Source organism: Ixodes scapularis, unplaced genomic scaffold (assembly GCF_016920785.2).
Source record: "Ixodes scapularis isolate PalLabHiFi unplaced genomic scaffold, ASM1692078v2 PGA_scaffold2__306_contigs__length_199485367, whole genome shotgun sequence".
In the NCBI taxonomy this organism is placed as follows: domain Eukaryota; kingdom Metazoa; phylum Arthropoda; class Arachnida; order Ixodida; family Ixodidae; genus Ixodes; species Ixodes scapularis.
In genome coordinates, this window is record NW_024609857.1 from 194015624 (window position 1) to 194043501 (window position 27878).

The 27878-nt window shown below is 50.0% G+C and overlaps 2 pseudogenes; both read left to right on the forward strand.

Annotated features, from left to right (window-relative positions):
- The first annotated feature begins 15391 nt into the window (after positions 1-15391).
- On the forward strand, positions 15392-17199 carry LOC121836688 (annotated as a pseudogene).
- A 1937-nt stretch (positions 17200-19136) lies between these two features.
- LOC121836853 lies at positions 19137-20940 on the forward strand (annotated as a pseudogene).
- Positions 20941-27878: the final 6938 nt, after the last annotated feature.

Consider the following 27878-nt stretch of genomic DNA (forward strand, 5'->3'; position numbering starts at 1 on the left):
TTTCGGTTTCGCTTTTCTCCGACGCCGGCTACGGCTGCGGGCTGGTGGCTTTGCGGCTGGTTGCGACGACGCGAGGGGCCACGAAAAGACGCCGAGTTGGCCGAGTACGAGTCACGGCCCACGATACGAGCAACGGGCCGTTTGCCGCTGTCGACCGGCGATGCGGTATCCGCGGCTTGGTGTCACGATCGGCTTGTTGCCGTGCACGTTGACTCAAAGCACGAAGTTATGCAGTTCCGTTCCGGCTCCAGCCGCACCACGTTTTCCGGTGCATCGCACGTGGAGGCCTTTCGACGCATTCAGTGACCGTAAAGATCGTGCCCGCTGTCTGCGGTGCTGTGGAAGAAGCTGCGAGAAGGAAGAAGCATCAAAACCAAAGCGTTTAGGACTCCAGGCCGGGCCGCCGGTTCACTCTGAATGAGAGGCGACGTGTGTGCGCAAGCGTTGAGGAAGCCTCCGCGTGTCGCCGCGCCAGAACTCGCCGATCGCGACCGAACCAGCCGGACCCCGAGTCCGAGAGGCTCTTGCGCAGCCAGGAACGGCACCGAGGTAGGAGCTGCTCGTTCTGCGCTACCATGCAGTGCTCTACAGTGCTCGGAGCTCTCGGTGTCGTTCGTGCTTGCACCGAAGCCTTTGTGACCCCCTCGGACGCGCAAGTTGTACTTCGCAAAGGTTTGGACGGGGCCGCCTTCACCGAAAAGCTCCGCTATATTCCGCTTACTTATGATCGCAATAAAAACTTGCGTTTGTTCTCGGGGAAAAAAATTGCGGGACCGCTCTCCGCGCCGCCGCCGAGGTTGGCCGCCGCCATGTTCTCAGCTGTTCACTCGCTCCCGCAGCTAGCCCCTTCCGATAATCCTCCCCGTTCCAAAATGCGATGCGACCTACGTTTACATGGGCTGAATGTATGCGCACTCGCCATCTCGATCTACCTCTGTCTAGCGACTTTAATGCGATGCGCTTTTTTTGCGCATTATGCCGTTTACATGACCGCATATTGAATGCGGCAACTGGATTCAATGTGACTAAGTCGCATTCATGTAAACGCGGCTTATGTTCTTTTTCGACATGTATGGTGTATGTAACGATACCGGTGGTAAACGATGGACGTTTTAGTTGGAAGATGGCGGTCGTCTTTCTGCATGTATGATTTGGTTACACCGGTGGTCCTGTGGTATAAGCGTTTGTTGGAAAGATGGCGGTCGCCTACGTCATCGGACGGAAAATCACACCAGCCACACCGAATCATATCGGCAAGCAAACTGGCTGCCAGTATAGACCGACCCGGAGCCATAGCGATGCCGGTATTTCCAGTTATGCAGAACGCCAAACCAAACTAGGTGCATGCATGATAACAAGAAATTAAGTTGGTGTCATGCAGAACTGTAAAAGCAGCAGGTTTGTTTCTTGTACGTTTTTCCAATAAGGTCTAAAGGTTTCATGCACACAAAAGAAAGCCACTTACACAGCGCTGTTTAAGTGGCTCTTTCTTTTGTGTGCATGAAAACTTTAGACTGCTTGTTTTGAGGGTGCGCTGTTTCCTAGTCAGGCATGAACAACCAACTCGCCCGAACCTCCGTTTTAACTATACTCGTTTTCTCCTCAAGAAAAAAGGACGTTTTGCGCATTGTTCATACGCCGGGCGAAGTAGTTCTTACAAGATTTGGTTGTCGGAGGAAGAAGCGATCGTTTCGGCGTTTGAAACGTATACGTCTTGATTAGATAACATATATCTAATCTAAAATGCACCTGCATATATATTAATTCTCTTCGGTTCTTGAGGTGAAAACGGGTATAAATTATGCTTCCAAGTGCGTGCTTCTCACCAAGTATTTGCTCTCACTGTCAACACGAGCGTTCAGTGGCGACATTGGTCTACAGCGTCGACCAATGACGACAATAAATTCTAGAGGTAGCACTGGCTGAATGGGTGCACGAGACCCATTTTGATCCTTTCAAGTGCATGATTCACAGCTTGGAACAGCCGTAAATTGGCGGGGCGATCACATATTCATACCTGTAGATTAATTCGAACAATTAGAAATATTGCCCATGGTTTTTGCACGCTCTGGGGGGCTAAGCTCGGCGCGGCGAGATCGAGGCGAGTTCTCCGCCAAACTCGCCGACCGCCGCGATTGGTCGGCGCCGTGCATGACGACACGCGCCGACACTCCCTAGATCGTGACGTTAAATGGAGGGTTTGAGGCAGTCGGAGAGTTGCATATTCGGAACTCTCGGCGAGATGCGGTGACGTCATTGTGACGTGGCAGAAGCCGCCGCGGATGGGAAAAGCTTGCCGGCTCCGACCTAGGCGAGTTTGGGCGAGTTGGGCGCGAGATCAGGGAGAAGCGTCCAAAATGGCAGCGTTTTCGTTCGTGTTTTGCCGTCGGCATAGGTATTTAAACCTCGCCAAAGTGTTTGACATGTACGACGTTCATTTTCAACAACACTATCACCTCTCGAAAGACGTGGTAAGGTGGCTGTGCGATGAACTGCGTAGCGAACCGGGCTTGAGGCGATGGAGCCGTGAATGAACCGTCGCCTCCGTCGTGAATCCTACATACAAATTCTACAAAGTGAATCCTAGAAACAAATGTGTTTTTACGGCAATCTGCAACCAGGAACGCAATTTGCCATTACCTACATGCTTTTACAATTATTTTGATGGGTTGCTGTGCTGCGTAGATGCAAGATAAACGCAATTGATAAAATTCAAACTAAAACAGATGATAGAAGAAAAGCAATATACATGAATGGCGCAGACTAACAACTGTGTAATTTCTTTCTCATCTTTCTTCTTCCACACCGTATTTTGACAAACAAATTGGCCGTTAGTTGTTTATACAGCAGGAGAACATGCCAGAACATTGCGACATTGTCACCTGCTGTAGATAAGCAATTTAGCCAGTGCAGTATGACTGCTAGCCTAGGGTCTTTAACGTGCACCATGTAGTAGTGATACACGACCGCATGCCGGTACGATGCTCATCAACATCGAAAAGAGCAGGGGTGGGGGTGAATCCACGATCCTGGGTTCTGCAGCGCAAGCTTTCGCTCCACGTGCACCTTATTCTGAAAAAAAAAAAAAAAATAGTGTGGCTGTGTGGCGGTGTGGGGGGAGAAAGATGAGAAAGAAATTACACAGTTGTTAGTCTGCGCCATTCCTGTATGTTGTTTTTCGTCTATACTCTGCTTTAGTTTATATCTTTATCAAGAGCGTTTTTCTTGCATCTACGTGGCGCAGCAAACCATCACAGTGTCTAGTCAACTAGCCCACATCCAAGCAATGTTTGTATAATTAGCATCCCTGCTGTTACCTATTCTTATTTGTCATTTACGATTGAAATAAAAAAATTGGGCTGTATGTATGTTGATACTGCCTAAAACTTGGTCTGCCTCAACGGGGAAGATTCTCCCAGATGTAGATGAGAAATTTAGCCATGCAGTGCCGTACAACCGCTAGCCTGGGGTCTTTAACGTCCATCCCGCAGTAGTGTTACACGACTGCACGCCGGTACGATGCTCATCAACATTGAAACGGGCAGGGGTGGGGGTTGAACCCAGCATCCTGGGTTCTGCAACGGACCTTTCGCTCGACGTGCTCCGAGCTAGTGTGCGCTAGCCCAGCCGGCCACCGATCCCCCGATTTAAATAAAATAAAAACCGTTCACTGCGGAGCGTAGGGAAAAATCGGAGCTACGCTGGGGAACTCGCCGCCGCCGGGGGGGTCGGAAATGTAAGAGGGGGTGTGAAAAACTCGCCGGGGCGGAGTCAAAAGAAGCTCCTCCCCTCCCTCGTGACGTGGCATCGGAGAGATTCCCGCCGGAGGCGAGCTTAGCCCCCCTGGACCGGTTTTCTCGAAGCGATGGTAAACCCATTTTGGTAAACCACGGTGCCTAGGATGGAAAAAGTACCTAGGTACTGTAATAAACGGCTGGATAAAGAACAACAATAATTATTTTTGATTGGGCAGTAAGATGCGCCATCTATCGGTGAAACAAGCCAGTCATTTTGTTTATCCTCTTTTTCCGCTGGTTGTTATCGATCTAGTTGGTGCCACTAGATCTAGTATGGTATTTCAAGTCAAAATATAGTAATGTTGTACTTGAAAAGCAATTTATTTGCTTCAGATGGTACGAAGAAATTTTAGCTCCTATGTTAGAGTTTCCCGACGAATATTCGAAAATGTAAGAAACATTTCCTTCAATATGTTTCGTCATAAAAAACGCATAACTTTCCCGTGTTCCTCTGACTCTGGCAACGCCGGTGCTGTAGTCTCGTTTTTGTTCCTTGCGACGCACGTTTCTGCGATTCCTGCTGATCTCAACTGTTTGCCCCCTTTTCCTTTTGCCTAACCGATCCACCGGTGACGAGGAGCTAAGCTTCTCGTCACCGTTGAATTGCTGGCCACCGGGGATATGTAGAAACCTAGATGCTGTCGGCATAGTGTCGGCGCACTGCGAACAAAAAAAGAGTACAATGTCCCAGCTGTTCACCCGGAACGAAGACTTTATCGAGGATAACCCCCTTTCTTCGCAAAGTAATCGCTGCTCACGAGTTGGCGTGCGTAGTGTAACAAATTAAACGTGTTAGTATAAATATATACCCACACTCGTTCGCCAAAAATATTTTTACTCACCATAAAAACACTTGCAAGACTTATGTACCTTCATATGTCTTGGATCCCGGACTGCTAAAGAGTGATGCGTTCGCGGAATGCTGCCGTCGGTTAGCTGAGTAGTCCCTCTGAACTACCGCTCTGCTTGACGTGCTAGGGTTGATGGTGCGTCATTAACATAACAGCCGGATCGATATGAATGTCCAGCAGAACCAAGAAGAACTATTAGCCCTCATTAAGCGACGTCGCGGCCATTTTGCTTCTAGGTACTGCTCCTCCCTCGGCGCCCCTGCTCTCCCAGTCACGTGACCTAGAATTCCCTCTTCTAGGGACAATAGTTAACTTTAACCCACGGTTCGCGTTCGAGAAAACGGGCCCTGGTCGTTTCGGTTCTCTATTGATTCAAAGGCATGACGTCATCAACCATAATAAATGTGCTTAAAATGTTTAATGTTCCTACCAGTTATGTTCAAAATACATCGAATTTTTTGTTTGCAACTTTCAAAATGCCCAGAAACGCTTTGCAGAGACCATTTCATTCACTGGAACGACAAAACAGAAGCAACAAAGACACCGGCAAGCCTGAAAGACGTGGAGCATGCGCGATGGTACTTTTGGCAAGTTTGTAGTTTCTGGGTGGTCGTGAAGCAGACATGTACAAATTACCCAGAAAAAGTAATTAAGTTAGGTTGCTGAGTATTGACGCCAAAATAATTGGAGTAGAGTAGAAATTAAGTATTTGAAATAGTAATTGAGTAAACTACTAGCAACGTTAAAAAAAGTAGCTTGTTACTTTTGAAGTATCGTTTCAATATTTTTGTCGAAAACCTTGTACTCGCCCCTCATACAATGCCCGAAAGGGCGCTTTGAGGTAAATTAAAGAAATAAAAATACATTCTGAGTTCCTCTTTATATTTTTGTGGTAGCGAAATGAACAGCAGTTTTGATCCGTGAAAAACCCTGCGAACATAAATAAATGCAGTCATTTTATGGCTTGCGTTTTCACCAAATAGTTAATTCACTGGCAGAAGTAATTGATTTTCAAAGTTCTTATAATAATAATAATAATATTAATCTTTATTTTCAGTTAAAGAAATGGTGGAGCGAAAGGGAAAAAGCTTCAACAAGAAGCTCGACTGGCCCTCAGCCCCATCGGCAGCCAGTGAACAAACAGTTTTCGTGCAATGAGAAAAAAAGAAGAAAAAAAAATCATATACAAAAAATTATACATTATCAAATGGGATAACAGAAACAAATATGTTACGCAACTGTTTAGGAGATATCGTTTCTATATTTCTTCTTTCTTCTTCAAAGTTGTTTAGAACCTTTGGAATTAAATATCGAAGCATTTGTTGCCCATAATTTGACCTGCATGTGGCAACGTTCCAATATTTATTATAGCGGGTCAAGTAAACCGTATATTTGTTCTCTAATCTAGCTATCTGGTTTAAAAGAACACTTTCTTTTTTTCAGTTGATCGGAGCGTTTTCCCCTTTTCCTTCTAAAGACGTTGCCAGCCAAGCTGAAAAGACGTTCCACCGACGCGCTGGATGGAACGCCAGCGTTTAATTTCAGGAACAAGCTTACAGGGTCGGGTAAGCGAGTGACGCCATCTTCGGTGTCCATGAAGAAACATGTGAGGTTTGCCTCGTCTAAAGGGTCTTTTATAACAAACTCCGCTCCTTTTTTCTTCGGCAAGCTGAAATTGTTATGACTGGCCCCTCTTGATTGCCGCGACGTTCGGAGAGTGCGCTGAGCGAGTGCACATGACCGTCAAGGGTTCAAGTCTCGCGTCACGACAATGAGATCATCCGGACGACTGCTCGTCTCGTTGCAGTGCTAATGCTACGCTACTGAAAAGAAAAAAAAATGGTTTGGTTTAGCAGAAAATAACTAAGTGTACTTCACAGCTGACGCCGGGTCCCAACGAAAAGTTCCCCCAAGGGGGACTCGCCAACCTCGCCGGCCACTACGGTATCCTGACGCGCCTGACACGCTTGACAACAGTGACAAGTAAATCGTTTTCAACAAAGAGGAAGTCTTTCTGGTGTGGACGATTGAAAGGACGCGAAAGATTACGTCAACAAGCATCGTCGCTCGTACAGTTGCAGGTGAAAGCGGGAACGCGCTCTCGTGAACGGATTGTCCGTGCCTTCTTTTGTGCGCGGAAGAGTCGGACTTTGCACGGGAGTATGCGCTGACGAGGAAGCGACTATGGGAACAAGCACCCAGCTGCGAGTTCATTCCAGAGCGCCTCCCGTGGAAGCCCCAAACCGCCTCAGTCTGAACTCAATAAAGGCTGGCGACATGAAAACAACAACACTCGGATTTCCCCCGTATTTCCCGGTTGCAGTTGGAGGCTCGGCGCCTGCGTGCTTTACCGGATTAGGTCAATACCCGACCAAGTCTTGTAAAGCATCACTTCTTGCGTTCGTGCGCGCCGGTGTTAAGTTTTGGCTGCTCGTCGCCACTTTGGTCCAAGGACACCTGTGATGCAGTTTCTACGGCTGCCGAGTATAAGTATATAGGAAGGGAATGTGAGAAGGTCCCAGGTCGGGAATGCCACTTCATCTGCCGGCGTCTTAATTTTTTCTACGCTCGAACTTTTCTCATGAGCAAAATTATCGCTACATTTCGAAAGAAGTTAGATTTTGAGTAAAAGTTGCCTTAAAAACGTAGTTAAACTAAACTACTAATTAGCCAAATAAAGTTCTAATTGAAAGTTACCAAGTTACTCGGAAAAGTAGTTGAACTACAGCAGTTTGAGAAGAGTTGTTGAACCACGTCCAAGTCTATCGTGAAGTAAGCACGAGTGCTTGCAAGCCTGCTGAAGATAGCTTCTTGTTCTCGCTCTTATCCACCAAGCATCTCCCCCCCCCTCCCCCTCGCCGCCAAGAATTGTTGTGGGAACGCGGAAAACATGTGCCACAAATGAGCGCTCCGCGGCCATTCACATCCAAGGTCAGCTCGTTTTAATGCATCTTCGCCAAGAGATTCCAAGGGCTGCACGAGGCACCCGCTTCGTGCAGCGGTGCATTTGTCTGTATTTGCAAACCCCAACATATCAAGGGGATTTGCCGAGCTAAACACCACCATATCAATACCACTCACCGTAGCCACCCTGAAAACTTTAATTTCCCCCCACAAAAAGGCCACCCGATAGGAAGTTCTCGAGTGCCTACATACCCGCCTTTGCCTGAGAGGTGACATCACAGCCATTTTTCCGCCCAATCGTCTTTTCAGATAATTTGAAGTACCGGTAAACCGGTGCGAGTCAGCTCGACCACATAACCTTGACTAACGCCTAGGAACCATTTTACCGCACAAGTCCCGCACTGAGTGGGCCAGCACGCCACGCGCTGGCGCACTCAGCGCAACGAAAGTTCTCTTAACCCTGAAGCAGTAAGCCATGCAGGCACCCTAGCGCGCTCCAAAAAGCAAATTGTTGTGGTGTGTATCTTTATAGAGCCGGAAGTTTGTCTGCCTCAGTGGGCGTCCGGTATCTCAGCTGTAAATGAGCAATTTAGCCAGTGCGGTACAACGGCTAGCCTAGGGTCTCTAATTTGCACTACGCAGTAGTGATACACGACCGCACGCCGGTACATTGATCATTCAGATCGAAGCGGGCAAGGGTGGGGATTGAACTAGGGCGTTCCCAGTGGAGCGCAAACCACAACACAGCGTCCTTGCCTGAATGATGCTGGCACTGACTCGAAAGCCCGGAGCTTACACCACCTGCAATGATGTCACATGAGACGGCTTTGTGGTGGCCATGACCGATAGCGTATACCCGTACCTCCAGCAGCATACAACCCGACAAATTTGTTTTTTTCGGTAAGAACAAGCGGGTATGACAATAAGCATGGTCTGACTATGTTACGTGCCAGTCATTACAGTGTCTGCCACGCTCTGTCAGGTTGTCCGAGACGTTTTCTTGCAGTAAAAAGAGGCATCGAGAAAGACTTTAACAAATTTGTCTACTTATAGGTAGGCACAGATTTGGTCATATTTCATCATATCTATGGAAATATTTCAATATTTACCCACCCACCAACAAAAAAAATGTGAAAGAGTAATTACAAACAAATAACAAGACATAAGTGCAAATAAGTTTGTCAAAACATAATAGGGTGAAGAAAGTATTTCAATTTAGAACCAGGCATAAAAAAACAGCCCTGCTTTGTTACTAATTGATGTCCACCGAAGAAAAAGAAGAGGCGCATCCATGGCACCGTAGGTGGAGTGTTTCCAGAAATAGAACGGTGATGTGCTCACGTCTTAAGGAATTTGGTCCGATATCAGCCATTTTTATAAGTTTGTGAATTTAAGAGAGCACTGAGTGAAGTGGGCACGGACATTGAAGAGAACTGGCACATTCAATCGACAAGGAAACATCTTCCTTCTCGAACCCTGCCTGGACCCCGAGCATGAGCACAACGGCCATACGAGAGACATTGCAACCTGAGACAGGTACGTGCTTTTCACATATGAACTGAGTGCGTTTTGAAAGGGAGTTTGTTAGGAGAAAGGGCTTCCAACAAAATACCTACTTATCTACAAGATAATAATTGAAAACGAGCGTGTTGGTGAATAGATACGAATACTTGAAAGGATAAAACATCGAGGACAGGTACAGAAACAGGACTTCTTTCATTGAGCAACAACATAGAAGGGCACAAAATATAAAACCGCCCCACAAAGGTTTCAACGTTCTCGAAGAAGGAAAGGCGAAAATTGTTAAAAATGTGAAAGAAAATTCACTATAAATTAAAATGTAAGTGAATTTTACTTTTCTGTAAATTTAATGTAAATATAATTTTATAGTAACTTTACCTTTTTCTTTTTTTTTTTTACAACCCTATATAAACACCAGACTTAAAGCAAAAGGCCTTAGCGCTCCTCTTTGACGGTGTGACAGTCATAAACGCTTAAAAGGGCCATGAAATGAATTTTAGGATGGGATAAATAATTTCAGGTTTAGACTTTACTCATCGCATATTGTTTAGAGGGCCAGAAGAAACAGGGTAGAAAATCAAAAGCCAGCTTTTCGGTAAAAACATTCGAAAACATAGTGGACTATTTCGTACCTCATTTTTTTTTTAAATCGCTCTGCCTTTTTACAGTGATACATCCGCGGTATCCAAAACATGTCAGCCGACCACGGCTCATGCATGGACACGAGAACTGCGTCACTCGGACGTATGCTCTCGTCAACAATCAATCTGCCGACGAATATTTGAATTCGCGTTCGTGGCCAGGGAGTGCCCTGACGAAACTTATCATCACTTGCAAATAACAAGTTCTATGGTGTGCTTAGAAAGCATGGTAGGAGCTTGAACTCATCGCACCGGTGCCCAAATATATGTCACGACGACGTGATTTCTAAAACAACTTTTGAGTAGAGGGTTAAAGCTAAGAAGGAAGATGTTGATAGATAGTTCCGTGGCCCAAGTAAAGGGAAAGCGTGTGTATTTACTGTGTTGCAACATGCTTTATTTAGACAAGCGCGTTTTTTTTTCTAAACGTAATATATTATCCTTTATAACACTTAACTTACGCAAGCAAGTTAATGCTAAGCATATCACCTTTTAGCTGATTATATTATTAAATATTTACAAACATTTACAAACGAGCTTAGTTAACCTGCTGTTCTCTCGAGCCGGGGTCATACTGCTTATGCATCATACAAAAGACAGTTAGTAAACCTGAGTCCCCGCAATATCCCTGGTACGAATTCCGCCTGCGAAGTTTCTCCTTAAACTGATTGCCATGCGGCATTCGAAGCACGGACCTTGCGGTGACTTCCGTTAGAATTTGTTGGAAGACTGTCTTTTGTGGGATGTGTAAGCACTGTCAGCCCAGCTTTATATACATATTTTTTTTTTGTGATGTCAGTGCTTAACACTGTGGCAGCCGGGTATGCAACGACCTATTGCTACCGCTGGAGGAAGACGACGAGTATCGGGGCACGCGGGTATAAATTATTTCATTCCGAATGGCAATAGTGGCTGGATTTTTGTAAAGCTACTCTATCCTGAGAAATTATTGCCATTGCCTTTCCTGCCTTCTAGCCGAACACAAAGATATACTACAGGAAAATTTACACGGGAGATAAACCCCTTCCTTTACCCTCCGGGATACGCACCACATGGTAACAACCTCACGCTTTTGGGCGGAGCCGCGCTGACGTAGACGTCCCAGGTGAACGGGTGAGCTTTTGCTCGGGCTCCCCGCCTTGGCGTAGGATATATCTGCAATGGACCTGTTCCGAAAATCGTTGGGCGAATGCGCCAACCCCGAAAGAAGGGAGGAAAGGAAAAGGCAGCCAGTCTCTCGTCCGCTGAGTCGCCCAGAGAGTGCAGGTTCGGCTTGACTCCTCCGCTAGTCTCGCGGCTTGGCTTCAGAGTCGTCATGTTTCACCAGAGTACAGCTCTTTAGTTGCACGAATAGCAGCAAAAGGGGTTCAAGAGCTAGATTTTATGGAGTTCCAGCAGCCTTTTGCGGGTGATACACGAAAGCACCCGTTGTTGAACACCCCGCCCCTTTTGCCCCGCTTTCAAAAGCCCCCAGTTCAGAAGCCTGTGACGCGAATCCCCCGTGTCCGGTGGCCGGCTCCTCAACGTGGCGGCGGGACATTCTGCTTTTAAATAAAATACAGTAATTGTGCACGCGAGCTTGTGTAAGGTAATCATGCTGTGACGGTTCTCAAGTAAAGAATAACTGAATAAACCTTTCCGTTGTTGAGGAGTGCGTTATAGATATTCATGTCTCGCGAGATTAAAAATTGAAACAAACAAAAAATATCGGTCACTGGCAAAACACTTAAAGCGTGCGAAACGAGTTCGACCCTACGGCGACAGAACCCTGATGGAACGCCTTGACAACAAGCCGAGCGGCAGAGAGCAAGCTGGCGCTTCAGAAAGCTGTCCCATCGGCGGAAAATCCCAAAGCGACGTTAGCAGCAGTGCGAGTCCTTGCCAGTCACGTAAACCTGGCGCCGCTATCGAGTGTCTTCGTGCCCGTCGGGACCGAAGAAGCCACCTGCGGTGTAGCGCTGTTGGAAGGAAGCGTCCAACTTCTCGTTGGACGAGGGATTGGAATTGCAAGAGGCGTAACCGGGCTCCAGGACGGGCGTACCGTAGCCCTTGTCACCAACGTCCGGCAAGAGTAGCAGCACCTTACAAAGGGTACAGCTGTGGGCTACGTCGAGGAAATTCAAGACTCAGCTGCGATCGACGTGATCTCAGTAGACGCCTCTCCGACGCAGAAAAAGACAATCATGTCGTCAAAGCTCGACATCCACCCGTCATCCCAGCCCCACAACGACAACAACTCAGTGACCCTCTCGCCGAGTTCAGTGAGTGCTTCCCCACGTCGTCGAAGGTGCGCCGAACGACGGTTGCGAAACATCGAATAATTACTGATGGCGACGCACTCCCTGTGCATCGGCCGCCGCACATGGTCTCCGTGAAAGAAAGGGATGCCATCCAGAAGCAAGTTCAGGAAATGCTTAATGACGACATCGTCCAGCCCTCAAACAGTCCGTGGGCTTCCCCAGTAGTGCTGGTGAAGAAGAAAGATGGAACCTTAAGGTTCTGCGTGGACAATCGCCGGCTGAACGCAGTAACAAAAAAGACGTCTACCCGCTGCCCCGCATTGACGACACCCTGGACCGGCTGCGCCACGCCCGATACTTTTCGTCAATGGACTTCAAGAGCGGGTACTGCCAGATTGAGGTCGACGAACGAGATCGTGAGAAGACGGTCATCGTCACACCGGACGGACTGTATGATTTTAAAGTAATGCCGTCCGGGCTGTGCACAGCGCCGGCAACCTTCCAGCGCGTTATGGACACCGTCCTTTCCGGCTTGAAATGGCAAAGCTGTCTCGTCTACCTGGACGATGGTGTGGTGTTCGCAAGCGAATTCGACGAGCACCTGAGACGACTGCGAGCCGTGCTACGGGCCTTCAAGGCTGCTGGGCTAACACTCAAGCCTTCCAAGTGTCGGTTCGCCTATGGTTCGCTGAAATTCTTGGGCCACGTCGTGAGTGCTCAGGGTGTAAGCCCTGATCCTGCAAAGACGTCCGCTGTCGCCGAATTCCCGAAGCCATCAGACAAAAAAGCCGTTCGAAGATTCCTTGGGCTGTGCGCTCTTTACAGACGTTTCGTTCGTGACTTTGCGCAAATTTCTGCACCGCTGACGCATCTGACGAAAGACGGCGTGCAGTTCCAGTGGGGAGAGAAGCAAGAGCAAGCGTTGTACGAACTCAAGCGAAGGCTTCAGTCGCCCCCTTTCCTCGGACATTTTGACCAGTCGGCGGAGACTGAAATCCACACGGACGCCAGCAGTACCGGTCTTGGTGCGGTACTCGTTCAGCGACAAGAAGGGACAGAGAGAGTAATCGTTTACGCAAGCCGGACGCTGTCTAAGGCAGAACAAAATTATTCAACTACCGACAAAGAATGTCTTGCTGTCGCCTGGGCGATAACGAAGTTCCATCCGTACTTGTACGGGATCCCGTTTCGCGTGGTCACAGACCACCACGCCCTCTGCTGGCTCGCAAACCTCAAGGATCCGTCCGGACGCGTCGCCGCTGGAGTCTTCGACTGCAGGAATTCGACGTAACCATTGTGCATAACTCCGGCCGCAAGCGTAATGATGCTGACTGTTTGTCTTGGGCTCCAGTCGAACCTCCCATTGCCGGCGTCGACGACGATGACGACGAATGTTTCCTAGATGCCGTAGACACCAACGACATTGTAGGGATCCAACGAGACAATCCTGAGCTGCGCGTCCTGGTTGAGCATTTAGAAGGACGAGGAAGTCCCGTTCCTCGTGTCATTTCACGAGCGCTGCCGACCTTCACTATTCGACGAGGTGTGCTTTATAAGAAGAATATCGGAACCAGTAATCCGCCGTGGCTTCTGGTAGTCCCTACCAGCCCTCGAGAAGATATTTTTCAAGCCTGCCACGACGACCCGACTTCAGGTCACCTCGGTCGGACACTAGCCCGAATACGTGAGAAGTACTACTGGCCAAAACTCTCGAAGTCTGTTCTTATGTAAACACGGTCATGTCACGAGTGCCAACGGCGCAAGAAACCTCCGACGAGACCTGCGGGATTCCTGTAACCGATATTCACCCCTACTACGCCTTTCCAACAAATTCAAATGAATTTGCTTGGTCCCTTCCCGCCATCGACGTCGGGGAACCGCTGGATAATCGTTGCCGCGGATTACCTTACCCGGTACGCGGAGACGAAAGCCCTTCCGTCGAGAACAGCGGTGGAAGTCGGCAACTTTTGCGTCGAGTCTTTTGTCCTTCGACATGGCGCCCCCGAATTCTTGGTAACCGACCGAGGATCATCGTTCTTGGCCCCGCTCACGCAAGAGCTCCATCGGCTCAGCCACACCAGTCATCGTCGGACCACCGCGTACCATCCGCAGACCAACGGGCTAACGGAGCGGCTCAACAAGACGATCGCCGACATGACCTCCGTGTACGTCGACGTAGAGCACAAGACGTGGGACGAAGTATTACCATACATCTCGTTCGCCTACAACACCGCAGCTCAAGAAACAACCGGGTTTACGCCATTCGAGCTGGTGCATAGGAGAAAAGTGACGACCATGCTGGGCGCGATGCTGCCCAATGAGCCTGTGGATGACGGATCCGACGATGCCCATGCGGTCAGTCAGAGAGCAGAAGAAGCAAGCCAACTAGCCCGCCTTCGAATCCACGATCAACAGCGTGTCGACGCTCGCCGGTATAATCTTCGTCGCCGCGCCGTCCACTTCCAGCCCGGAGCCAGGGTTTGGGTGTGGACACCGATCCGCCGCCGTGGTCTCAGCGAGTAACTGCTGAAGCTCTACTTTGGGCCTTACAAGGTCATCCGACGCCTCGGAGATCTGAACTACAAAGTTCTTTCAGACGGAACACGACCATCAACCAGACGTCTGCCGCGTCCCGAGGCGGTGCACGTCGTCCGGCTGAAGCAGTATTACGAACGATAGCACTTTCCACGTCGTCGACGTGAACTGTAAACCTTGAACTGTGAACAGTGAACTGTGAACTGTGAGCTGTGGCTCGCGATTCTGCTGTCCATTAGTTGCGGATTTGTTTTTCGGTTTGCGCTCCATCGGGACGATGCGCTTTTAAAGAAGGGATAATGCCGCGCGCAGGGTCACGGAGTTGTAGAAGGTTCTCGTTTATTCTTGCTACGGACATAACTTCTATCGTTTATCCCTGCTTTTGTTCTAGAAAGTGCGTGGTCATTCTCGCCCCGAGCGCACTACGCTCGAATGTTTTCCGCCGAATCTTCAAGATAGTGACTCACTTTAGGTAAGAGGCCGCCCGCGACCTTGTCGAGTTAGTTTCGTCTCGACCTTCGACTCTGCTGTCACGCCGACTTCGACGCCCGCGACGCTTTGCTTTCTTGTGTCTCCTTTTTATTTTTTGGGCATAAGGGAGGACGACGACGAAGTGCGAGTAAGTGGACGGGCTTCTCATCGAATCCTCCTCTGATGCCAATTAGCGCCGTGTTAATTTACAGTTACCGCGGTATAATTGGTACCAAAGTGTGCGCGAAGGTGCGGGGCATCGACCGGTACCAGTTTTGACCGAACGGTACGTGATTTTTTCGATTAACGAGGACCTTTCTCTGGTGCGGTGCGGACTTTTCGGTAAGCCTAACGTAGGCCTACCATCAGTACGGCCACCGGTAGCGACGGGCCCGGCCGTTAGGCCCAACCCGGCGACGAGTACGACCAAGATGGCGTCCGAAATGGAAGTGGCCACGTCGATGGGTGATAACATGGCGTCAACGCTGAGCATCGGCAGTTTCGGTGGGCGCACGTGCATCGGAGTTCACGGAGAGTACATTACACCGGAAGAAGCCGAAGGCTGGTCCACCTGCGGCAAGCGCATCAAGCAGATTATGGCCGGCAAAGAAAACGGTGAGTCTGCCGCCATTACTCGCCAGTCGAGACCCAAGACCAGGGCCAGCTTTGCCAAGAGAGTTGCAGCTTCGGTAACGAAAGCGGCGAGGATGCCAATAGACATGCCGAAAGACGACACCAAGATAGTCGTGAGACCACGTGGCGGTCTCAACGTAGGGAGAACGGAGGTTTCAGTTATCATGTCGGTCGTCATGACGGCGGCTCGAGTAACGAAGGAAGAAGCCAAAGCAGACACTATCTGCACGAACGCGCAGCAAAACATCATCGTGGTCAGCATCCCGGACGAGAGGCTCGCCACGCTGTACTCCAAGGTCGAAGCCCTTAACATGGGAGGCAGGACATACGAAGTCGGCGCCTACCGAACGGCACCGGACGGCACGGTCAAGGGAGTCATCCGAGGCATAGCCGTAGATGATACCCCGGAGGAGATAGCCGAAAACATCGTGAACTCGTACAACCCCCTAGCGGTGGAGGCGCACAGAATCGGCAATACAACCACGGTGATAGTACTGTTCGCAGGACAGAAAGTACCGAACTACGTCAAGTATGGCTCGATATTAGTCAGATGCGGGCTTTACCGCAAGCACTTTGACGTGTGCAAGCAATACGGCAAGGTCGGTCATAGAAGAGATGTATGCCCGAATCCCAACACCAGAGTGTGCTTTGGCTGCGGAATCGCGAACCCCGGCGAGGCTCATGAACGCGAATGCAAGCCCAAGTGCAGGCTCTGCGGGGGACAGCATCCACCGGGCGAGAGGGAATGCAGAAACAAGTACAAGATACCGTACGTGGTCAAGAACGGCAATGGGAACGCAAGATGGAAGCCATGCCGCATCAACCAGATCCGGAAAGCTTTCCTGCGCTGCGAGCGCCGTCTGTCGAGAGACCCCGCTGGGAATCGAGGCAGCGCGACAGCGGCTGCAAAAGGGACCACAGCAAGAGAGGCAGGAGCGCCAGCCGCCGCAGACCGTCGCAGTCGAGGGAGAGAGCCGCCTGGGCCGACGCAGTCAAGGTAAACATGGCAGAGAAGAGACAAACACCAGCGCAAAACGCCGAGAAGAAGATCCAAGAAATGAACGGGGTGGTGAAAGCCCTGAGAGACGAGAACGAGAAGCTAAAGCGGAAAATCGCCGAACAGGACGCAACCATCAAGGAAATCAACGAGAAGCTAACGACATTAATCGCAAAACAGCAGCAACAGCAGCAGCAGCTGCCGAAGCCCGCACAAGAGAGGAAACAAGAAAAGATGACCGCGGACGAACCAGAGGTCGAGGTGGACCCAAGAACCACGAAAGCGGCGGGACCGGCTCCCAAGAGGAGAGCCATAGAGGGCGCCAAAGAGCGAAAGATAACGGAAAGAATCGAAAAAGAGGACGACAGACTCGACCATCTTGAGGCGACCAGCAAGGTAACAAACGAACGCCTCACAGCGCTCGAGCAAACGGTTCAGCAGATGACAACGAACGTACAGAGCACGATCCAGAACATGATAGCGCAGATGCAAGCACAGCTGCAGGCGCACATACAGGCACAAATGCAAAGTATGGAAGCACAGATCATTGCCAAACTGCAGCAATCATGGACGGAGCAGCACGTACAGCAGCAACCACACAGCCAGTGAGAGACCTTTTGGTCTGGCACTGGAACTGCAATGGCTTTACCGGCAAGAGAGCGGTGCTACAGCAACACTTGCAGCAACTAATGAGGAAACCAGACGTCATAATGATTCAAGAAACACTCAGCGAAGAGACGCCGAGACTGCCGGGCTACCGGTCGCACGACAGCCCGCCGAGCGCAAGGGACACGTCCAAGGGCAAGGGCAGAGGGGTCTGCACCTTCGTTAGGAAAGGGATCACCTTCATGGAGCACGAACTGATCGGCAGAAGCGCCATCGAACACTGCACGGTGGAAGTAATCACGGGCCGGAAGAGGAAGGAGAGCACATTCCTGGTGAACGTCTACAGCAATCCGTCTCACGGACAACAGAAGTTCAAGGCACTATTCCACAAGGCGAGCAGAGTCGCGGGGAGCAATACGCTCGTAGTGTGCGGAGACTTTAACGCTCCGAACCAAGACTGGGGCTACCAAAGAACGACGGTCAAGGGGAGGGAGCTGATGCAAGATGCCACCGACGTGGGACTGAACCTAATCACGGATCCGGCCTTTCCCACCAGGATCGGCACATCGGTTACGAGAGACACCACTCCGGATCTTACCTTCGTCAAAACCGACGGAGGATCGAGAGAAGCGGAATGGAGAAACACGGGCCAAGAGCTGGGCAGTGACCACTACATCGTGGAGGTCGTCGTACCGCTCAAAGGACAAGGCAATACCGGCATAAGGAAGCATCGCATTACGGACTGGGATGCCTTTCGAACGGCACTACCCGCGGTGTAACTGTACATTACGGACATCGAGCAATGGGCGGCTAACGTCGTTGAGACGACGGAAGGAGCCGTCAAAGAGCTGGAGACGGACGAACGGATAGACAAGATGGACAGTTGGCTGTCCCACTTGATAGAAGCCAAGCAGTCCATAAAGGCGAGGTGGCAGAAGCAACGAACCAACCGACGTCTAAGGAAGAAGATCGCCGAGCTCAACAGGCAGATCGAGGCCCACTGCAAGGTGCTATGCATCAAACAATGGAACGAGGCCTGCAACGAAGCCGACGGACAGTTACACAAGGGCAAGACGTGGAACATGCTGCGGCACCTCCTCGACGACAACAAGACCAAGGGCCACCAACACAACAACCTGGCCAGGATCCTACACAGGGCAATCTGCGAACACGGGGAGGACGAGGTCAAGCGGCGCTTGGACGCCAAGTACCTACCGACCACGCCCACGGAGAGACACTCGGATTACCAAGCAACGAGAACGAGACGCTAGATCGACCCATCGAGACGTGGGAAGTAAGAGTTGCCCTGCAGGATCTCAATGGCAGGTCCGCCGCGGGTCCCGACCGAGTGACCAACAGAGCGCTCAAAAACCTCAACGAAGCGGCCATCAAAACGCTCACGAACTTCTACAACAAGTGCTGGCAAGAAGGAAGACTGCCCAAGCAATGGAAAGCAGCCAAGACGATTCTCATCCCCAAGCCTGGCAGGCCGCCCAACATAGAGAACCTCAGGCCGATCTCGCTGACTTCGTGCGTGGGAAAGGTCCTCGAGCACGTTCTCATGAACAGGTGACAGCGTTACCTGGAAGAATCGGATCTACCCAAATTCCATCATCGGGTTTCGGAACAAACTCGGCACGCAAGACGCCATGATCTTACTTAAGAACGAGATCATCGACGATATGACGGGCACCAAGGACAACAGAGCCATACTCGGGCTGGACTTGCAGAGCGCCTTCGATAAAGTGAGGCACTCGGCTATCCTGGCCCAAGTATCCAGGCTAAACTTGGGCAGGAAGACATACGAGTACATCAAAGACTTCCTGACGGAACGGACCACCAAAATCTGCGCGGGAGACCTGCAGCTCGAAGAGAAGAAGCTGGGCAGCGTCGGAACCCCGCAGGGCTCGGTGATCTCCCCGTTACTCTTCAACCTCGTGATGATCGGGGTGGCCAACCGGCTAGAAAGAGTAGCGGGAGTCCGGCACACCATCTACGCCGACGACGTTACGCTATGGGTACCGGGAGGAAGCGACGGGCACATCGAGACAACGCTGCAAGAAGCGGTCAATGCCATCGAGGAGCAACTGGACGGGTCTGGACTCGTCTGCTCTCCGGCCAAGTCAGAGCTGCTGGTGATTCCACCGAAAGGAGCGGACAGGAAAAGAAAGAATATGGAAATCAAGTACGAGCGTCCCAAGATCATGGTGAAGACTGCAGGACTACAAGAAATACCGGAGGTCGAGAAATTCGAGTGCTCGGGTTGCTCATCGAGCGAAACCGGGTCAACGGTGAAACGGTGAACAAGCTCGCGGGCAAAGCGGCCGCGGCAATGAGACTCATCAAGAGGGTGTCCAACAGAAGAGCGGGGATGAAGGAGGAGAGCCTGACCAGGCTCGTTCAATCCTTCGCAGTCAGCCACATAACGTACGTGGCCGCCTTCCACAACTGGAGGCCAAGTGAACGTAACAAGATAGACGCCACCATACGCAAAACGTATAAGGCGGCACTCGGTCTTCTCGGGAGCACGAGCACCGAAAACTTCATGGCGCTGGGAGTCCACAACACGCTGGACGAAATAGCCGAGGCACAGAGAACGGCGCAACTCGAGCGTCTCACTGAAACGAGAACCGGAAGACAGATTTTGCGGGACCTTGGCCTCGAACCGAGGGAAGGCGAGCAGCAGACCAGCGTAGCTATACCAGATAGCATCAACAGAAAGCTCAGGGTCTGCCCGATCCCGAGGAACGTGAACCCCGAGCACCACAAGGAGCGAAGGTTGGCGAGGGCCAGGGCTCTCGTGGACCTCCACGCCAGAGAAGAAGGGGCCGTCTACGTGGACGCGGCGGAATATCGAGGGAGCAGCGACGCATACGCGGCGGTGGTCGTCGGGGCATCGACGGGTGCAACGAAGACCGCGGCGAGCGTCCGCACTCGAGAAGCGCACCGGGCGGAAGAGGTGGCCATCGCCTTGGCCGTCTCCGACCCCGGATGCACTATACAGTGTTGTGCGACTCTAGAACGGCAGTGAAGAACTACGCCAAGGGTAGGGTATGTAGTGAGGCCGCGCGCATACTACGCAAGGCTGCAGACATCGGACGCAAAAGTGCTGTGGCGATCAAGTGGTTTCCGGCCCACATGGGCAGTGACGTGTCGGAACGCGGGAACGCGAACCACGAGACGGCCAACGCGGCCGCGCGAGGACTAACCAACCGCGCAGCTGCAAACACGGCCGACTCGGAGTGTTGGTCGCGGTACAGTGCCAAGGACAAGATGACCTCCTTCAACGAAATAGTGAAGTGGTACAGACTAAACAGACAGACTATGCCGCCACCTCATCCAGGGCTTACTAGGAAGGAGGCAGTGTTATACAGACAATTACAGACTGGGTCCCTGCTCACCCCGGTGCTAGCAAAGCACGTGTGTCCGAGTGTGTACGCGAGTGACGTGTGTAGGCTGTGCGCGAAGGAGAGAGCTACCGCGGCTCACATCCTTTGGGACTGTAGCGTAAATCCGCGAGAAGCCAGCGAGAAGACGACGATCCCGCCGCAGCTAGAGGCTGCAACGAGGAGCTACGATCAAGGCCGTCCAGCAGGTCTCGGCAGCTCTAGAGAGGCAGCGACCGAGCGAAACCGGGGAGAAGGGGAGCAGCACCCCCAGGAAGGGGGCGGCGGCCCTCTCGGACCCGCGGAAGTAGCGAGGAAGCAAGACCTCGAGGAGCAGAACGCACGAGACTGACGTAGTGGCCGCGTCGCGGTGAAAGTTCGTCCTCCCTGCGTGGAGGGAGCCTAACCGATTCTGCAGGCATTTTCATTAAAGTTGTTCTCTCTCTCTCTCTCTTGGGCACAAGTTCGCCCCATTAAACATTTCAGTTTTCTCCAGTTATTCTTTGTTTCGCCTTGTCATTTTTGACAATACTCACAAAACTTGTCAGTTCGATGACCGAGCCATAGAGTGCCCGGTCAGATATTTGGAGCGCGGGGATTTGGTAACACAAAGCATTTCTCGGGGAGTTTGGTACTCAGCGCACAGCTTTTGCAGCAGCGAGGACCCGAAACATGGTTTTCAAACCCGATGAGAAGAGAAGGGATAGCCCGAGGAACGCAAGAAGCGCGAGTGGACATTCCTTCGCTCGGGACAAGTGTGTTTCGGTGTCTCGCCGCAGTGGGGCGCCCGTTACATACCTTTTGTCGGCAGCTTTACCTTTTCACTTTCGTTGGCCACGTCTTGTGGCGATCTGCCAGGCCTTCTCAGTATAAAAGAGGCTATGGCCGCACCCACTTTGTCGAAGGTTTCTAAGCGTGCTGAATTCAAAAAGGGAATGTTTCTAGCATACCACCCTGACTTTTTGACAGTGCAGCCGAGCCTTCGCGATATCAAAACCACCCGGATTTCACCCCGTCCGAGTTTGTTCACACGGCGACGCCCCGTGTGCTCACACGTTACAAGAGGACGGCGAAGTGAGGCAAAGGAAATCTGTCGTCTCGCAATAACCTTGAATAACTTAGTCATCCAAGTAAAGCGAAATCAGCTGTTTGCAGTGGCCGGGCCTCACAAACGGAGCGTACAAGCTCCGCACAATGTGGATAGCTGGGTAGGGATCGAAACTGGTCACCATTACTTCCCTTACATAACACTCTGCCTTTAAAGTGGACTCCTTTTTTTCAAATGCTTGCACGGCGCGACAACGGTATCCGAGTCGACGGTACGAACCAATGCGGCGTCGGCGGTCTATCCACCTTTAAAATATAAGGTGGAACGAGGTCGTCTGCATCGTAGGCAGCGGCTTTCGCTAATCCTCCAGGATAGTACTCAGCAAAAAAAAAGATTCACGCGAAGCGACGACAGAAAGACACGTGCAGAACGGCGTAAGAGGGAACAATGCTAAAGAATTGGGGTTGTGTGGATATTTATACAGCGTGCAGTTGGTCAGCCATTTCAAAGTTGCGACGAGTCACTCGCTGTAGATGAGAAATTGAGCCAGTGCAGTACAACCGCTAGCCTAGAGTCTTTAACGCGCACCACCCAGTAGTGATACACGACCTCACGCCATACGATGCTCATCCAGATCGAAACGGGCAGGATTAGGGATTGAGCCCAGGATCCCTGGGTTCTGCAGCGCGAGCTTGCCCTCCACGCGCTCCGAGCTGGTGAGCGCTAGCCCACTCGGCCACCGATCCCCCGGAACAATGCTAGAGAACACACGTGTGTGTGTAAGCGTTGTAAAAGTAGATGAGGGGGAGGAGAGGGCACGCGTCAACACACGGACCGGGAGACACACGCGCGCTTGCGTGGACGACGGAGTCACGATTCCGGAGCCCGCAAAAGTGTTTCGAGCGATTCCCACCAGGGCGCGCCACGATCGTGGCCAAAGTCTGAAAATCAAAAACCATTGGCGGTATCTTGTTCGCTTTTCTGCCAACTTTAAAAATTTTGCTCAGTGAGATACCGATGTTGGCATCGGGATCACCTAACTTGTGACTCGCGCTGTTGCGCAGGTCGTCCGAGGTACCCGGAGGAGTCTTCAATATTCATCAGTGCCGTCCTCAAAACCCTCCGCGTGCCTCTGGTTTTTTTTTATTCTACGCCCCTTTTGTGGCCTCCACTCATTTAGGAAGCATCTTCCTCTTAGCATGAAGCATTTCGTCGTCCTCGGCATCTAACAGCGCTCCTGCCATAATTGCGCATCGCTGTTTCATGTACGCCTACATCGTTCTACTTTTGTCTGGCCGCACCGAGCCCTGTTGTTGACAATGCAACGCTAAATGCGTCTGATAACGCTGACATCCCTCTCGGCTATGCGTCCTAAGTATAAATGTTGGAATCGCGGAGGGAGTCACGCTGGTTTCGCCGATTATTGACATCACACGCATCCTTCCCCGAAAATCAGCCCCCGCGTGAATGCTCCTTAACATAAAAACTACCAAAACTTGCAAATTAATTGGCTGCTCGATCTTAGTTCCCAATAGCAATAGCCACTTGAGTTCAATTCATTGTTAAAAACTTCGAAAGGGTCGTCCTGAATCAGTTGCACCAAGATCGCTACGGAGCATCATCGTACTGAAAGCTTGCTAAAAGGCATGTTTAGGCTAGTTGGTTGAGGAGCATCTTGGTTTAAAGCAGGGCAGTGACTATTTCTACGCCCACTTTCAAAATAATTGTGGCTATTATCTTGACGTCCGTGACGCCACATCCTGAAGACGTGAATTTATCTTCAAACTCATTTTGACATTTCACGTCAAAATATTCTTGTCATTATTTCGACGTCTCTAACTTAGAACGTTTAGCTTCGTAGTCCGGACTGAAAAGCGATTGAAGGTCCCGGTAAAGAAAGAAAAAAAGGCTGAAATACACCTAAGCACTTCTTATGAATTGTGGATGCGAAATTATGCAAGCTGCTCGTCCCCTCTCTTATTTCGTCACCTGGGTACTTTTTGTCGCCGGTCAGCGCGCGCGCTCGTCTTGGCGCGCTGACCTTGGGCGCTCCGTGTTAGCGGCGCGCTGACAGACACGCAGCGTCATGAGGCGGCGGTCGTTGAAACTGACGCGCAGCGGCCAATGGAAGCCTCGCCGACGCGCTCCAGGCAATGGAGCCGATGCCGAAAATTCATCAGCTTTACTCCGCTCCTTTGGGATCCGGGAATTCAGGTGCCGTTTGGGTAAGCTTTTCGCGTTTTTTCATAGCTGGGAGCTGGATTCACTTGGAGAAAGGATTTAAAGGGGCCATGAAACGAATTTTGGGTTAAAATGAATGATTTTAAATTGGGACTTTACTAATCGCATATCGTTAAGTTGGCCAAAAGAAAGAGGCTCGAAAGTCAAGAGCCAGCTTTTCGGTACGAACATATGAAAACATAGCGGACTATTTTGTACCTTCTTGCCTTCGAAAGCTCTCCGCCTTTTCACTACGATAGATCCGCGGTTCCAAAAGCGCGTCACCGGCGCCAAACTGACGTCAGCAGAGCCCAGCTCACGCATTGGACACGAGAACTGCGTCACTCGGACGTATGCGCTCGTCAACAATCAATCCGTCGACGAATATTTGGATTCGCATTCGTGGCCGATGAGTGCCCAGACGTAACTTATTGTCACTGGGGAATGACAAGTTCTATGGTGTGCATAAAAAGCACGATGGAAGCTAGGAGTCATCGCACCGGTGCCGAAGAATGCCACGACGACGTGATTTCACAATTCGCATTTGAGTTGAGGATTAAAGCTAAGGAGGAAGAAGTAGGAAAATCGTTTCATGACCCCTTTAAGGTGTTGTTTGGCGAGGATCGCCCCATGAGACAGTCAAGGCTTTCGCATTAAAAAATCATCTTGCTTGCAGGCAGCATCGCGGTTTGACACGCATTTCTCGAAAACAATTGTCATGCAGTCTACTGCAGTTTTTTTTGTTTTTTTTTTACTTTTTAAGTTATGTGGAATGCAAAAAGACTTTTGGTACCTCAGCTATCAGACCGAAAGTAACATTTGCTTGATTGTGCCTAACATTAAAAAACGCGGTACCGCTGTTTTTCGTGATTTATATAAACAAAGGAGCTAAATGCCGTGTCATAAAATTTTCAGTTGATTGGAAAGTGCGTGTATCTCGTACAGCCGCGCCAGAACCTTTTTCGTTCCCGACGGTCAAGAAACTCGAGGAGGCAATGTTTGCATTCATAACCTTTTATTTAACATCCCGATCGTTTTGTAGTTAACCCGCCCGTTACACAAGAACCAAAGAGAAATTCTAAACTAAAGAACGAACTCACGAATCCCGGTTAAAAACAGTGCGGGAGCAAGCTACAAATCGAAACTGCAGCCATACGAAGCCGCGCTCGCACGATATAAAGGCACACACAGCGTGGGAAATTTGTCATTGTTACATAGTGCACGAATTTACGTTTGTTACGTGCAGGGAAGAAAGAGGGATATCCGGCTCGTCTTTGTTGTAGATTCAAAACTTTAAATGAGACGCGTGCAGAGATGCGAGCTCAGGACGCTCAGAACATAGCCACCGGGCGTGTCACGTCAGAAAGGATAAAGTGTCGAGCCAGTTCAACAGACACACTCAATAAGCAGTGTTGTGCCCGTTACCGAAAATAAGTAACGAAATAGCGTTCCAAGCTAACGCGCTTCAGAGCTCCGATACCATTCTGCAAATGTAACGAAATACCGGTGTCGTTACTTGCCATGACAAACGGAGGTTAGTTTTGTGATAATTTGTCGTTACTTCGTGTTTCACTGTTAGTATATGACAGCTGTTTATACCTGGTGATGGTCGCCGTTCAATGCTGCGATGACCTTGCAACTTGTTAGCTGGCCCAGCTTGCTTCTCTGGCCTCGGCACGAAGTGTAATCAATGTCTTCGAACATGTGACGCTTCGCGAGCACGATTCGGAGTTTTGTACCTTGCCCATAGCACCTATCTGGGAAGAAGAAGCCGCTATGAAAAGAGCGACCGGATGCACACCAGGTATCGGGCGCAAAATCTACTTCTTCGTGTAATTAAATTTTGTCTGGTAAAACAACCGTAATTTTATTCCTTCACAAACCAATAACGCCTTTCCAATAGACTGATCTCACCAGCTAGTTTGAGTACGCCACCGCTGCCGCCATGCATCGTGGGAGCTGTAGTCTTTCTGCACGCGCGACAACCCTGCTGGAGGTCTGCGGAAGCAGAGCACGAGGCGGCATGAGCTATCTCGTGCACTGGCGTCTGCCTCCTACGAACTACAGTTATGGCGGCGTCACGCATGCGTGGAACGCTTGGAGGGATCGGTCTATAACGACACGTCACACCCGGCCACCGCTGACACACCTGTTTTGGTTAAAAGCATGGGAACTTATACGCTTCCAACCTTAGAGTTTATCATCTTTGTTGTTGACATAATGAGAATTTATATGCTTTGAAGAGAAGGATGTGACCAGCTGTAGTATCTAGGGACGCTGAGGCAACATCCTCCGAGCGGCGGCAGACTGTTGGCTTCTGAACGGATGTCTCTTTACAACGAGACCGCTGCTCAGGGTACGGCGACGGTGATGTGAGCAGCTTCTATACAAAGACTGCACCAAAGACGCTTAGGGGTTCCGCGCAGCAATAATCTCGCACCTTTTGGGCCCGGTCGTGGGGGTTCCGAAGAAGTTTGAAATGATGCCGCTTATACATAGCTGCGTAAGGGTTTATTTGCCACTTTTACGAAGTGTACAGAATAAGAATTAGTTTGTTTTCAAACAACCATGCGGCCATCTTTAATCAGAAGTAACGAGTAACGGATAACGTACTTTGATGGGAAATACCGTTAAAATAATAATGACTTTTTTTTACTCGTTAGTTATTTGGGATTTTAACAAGTGCGTTAGTACGTTTTTAAAAAAAGCTAACGCGTTGCCACTAACGTCGTTACTTGTAACGCGTTAGTTCCAACACTGTCAATAAGACACTTCCGCTGCCAATGAGAACCCTAAACTATCCGTAAAAACACCAACGCAACACCGATGACACCACCAGGAACTAAACGGAACGAAACGCGCCAAGTGAAATGTTCTGATAGGCAATCACTTCGGAACAGTTTACATTTCGCAAAAACAGATCTACGGAACTTTCTCTTTTAAAACGAAAATACCTGATTTTGCGTAGTTTTTAAGATAATAGGATGACACTCGGAATTTTCATCGATTTCAGGAAAGCATTCGATCATTTAAACCGCAGTCTGGTAATCAGAAAGCTGGAAATGTACGGATTTTGTGGTTGTGCCTCAACTTTAATTACGTCATACCTATCGCCTCGAAAACAATATGTTCACATAAAGGGCTTTTATTCTGATGTGGATGGTGATGATGGGATGGGATGATGGCGAAACCAACACACACCGGACGCTACCTTGATTTCGACTCGAACCAACCAACGAGCCACGTTACTAGTAACGCGTTACTGTAATTTTGGTACATTTTTGGTAACTTGTAACTGTAACGAATTACTTAAAAAAATGTAACTTGTAACTGTAGTTCTATTACTTTTTTTTCTAAGGTAACGATGAAAGTAACGACGTTACTTCTTTCGTTACTTTCAAGTTTTTAATGAAACATTTATATTTTTGAATGAGTACAATCTAGCTATTCCTTGCACTTTCTAAATTGTCTGCTTCGATATTTCGAGTGTCAGGTTGGCCTTGCACAAACTTGTGAATACGCGTTCATTCTCGCGAGTCACGTCCTGAACATAGCCACGTGTAGATTTGATGAAACAAAAAATAGTTTTCTTTACGCACGCGCTTGTACTTTGTGACTGAACACTTACATCTTAGTATCTGAAGCATTATCTATGTTGCGATGTTCTTTTTTCTGCACAAACGCTTTTCAATCGGGTGAATCAACCGTAAATCAACTATACACGCGGAGGGCACTGCGCATATTTGGTATTTTGATTAGCGTCACTACTCCGCAATGTGCATGTTTCGTATTTTGATTTTGCGCCACTGCACTGGCGTGGTGTCAACAGTTGAGGCAAAATTTACTGCTGTTTGCGCGGGGTTTGCTTCTGGCTTGCCGGGTACGAACTCAAATATGCCCATGGACTCTACGAACCCAGCGCAACCGTCAACAAGCCAAAAAGGTGGTGCTAGGGCTACGAAGGCTAGGGCATTTGTATTGGGTCCGCGTTTGCCTCCATACAATTCCTTCCAGGGCGCCAGTTGGGC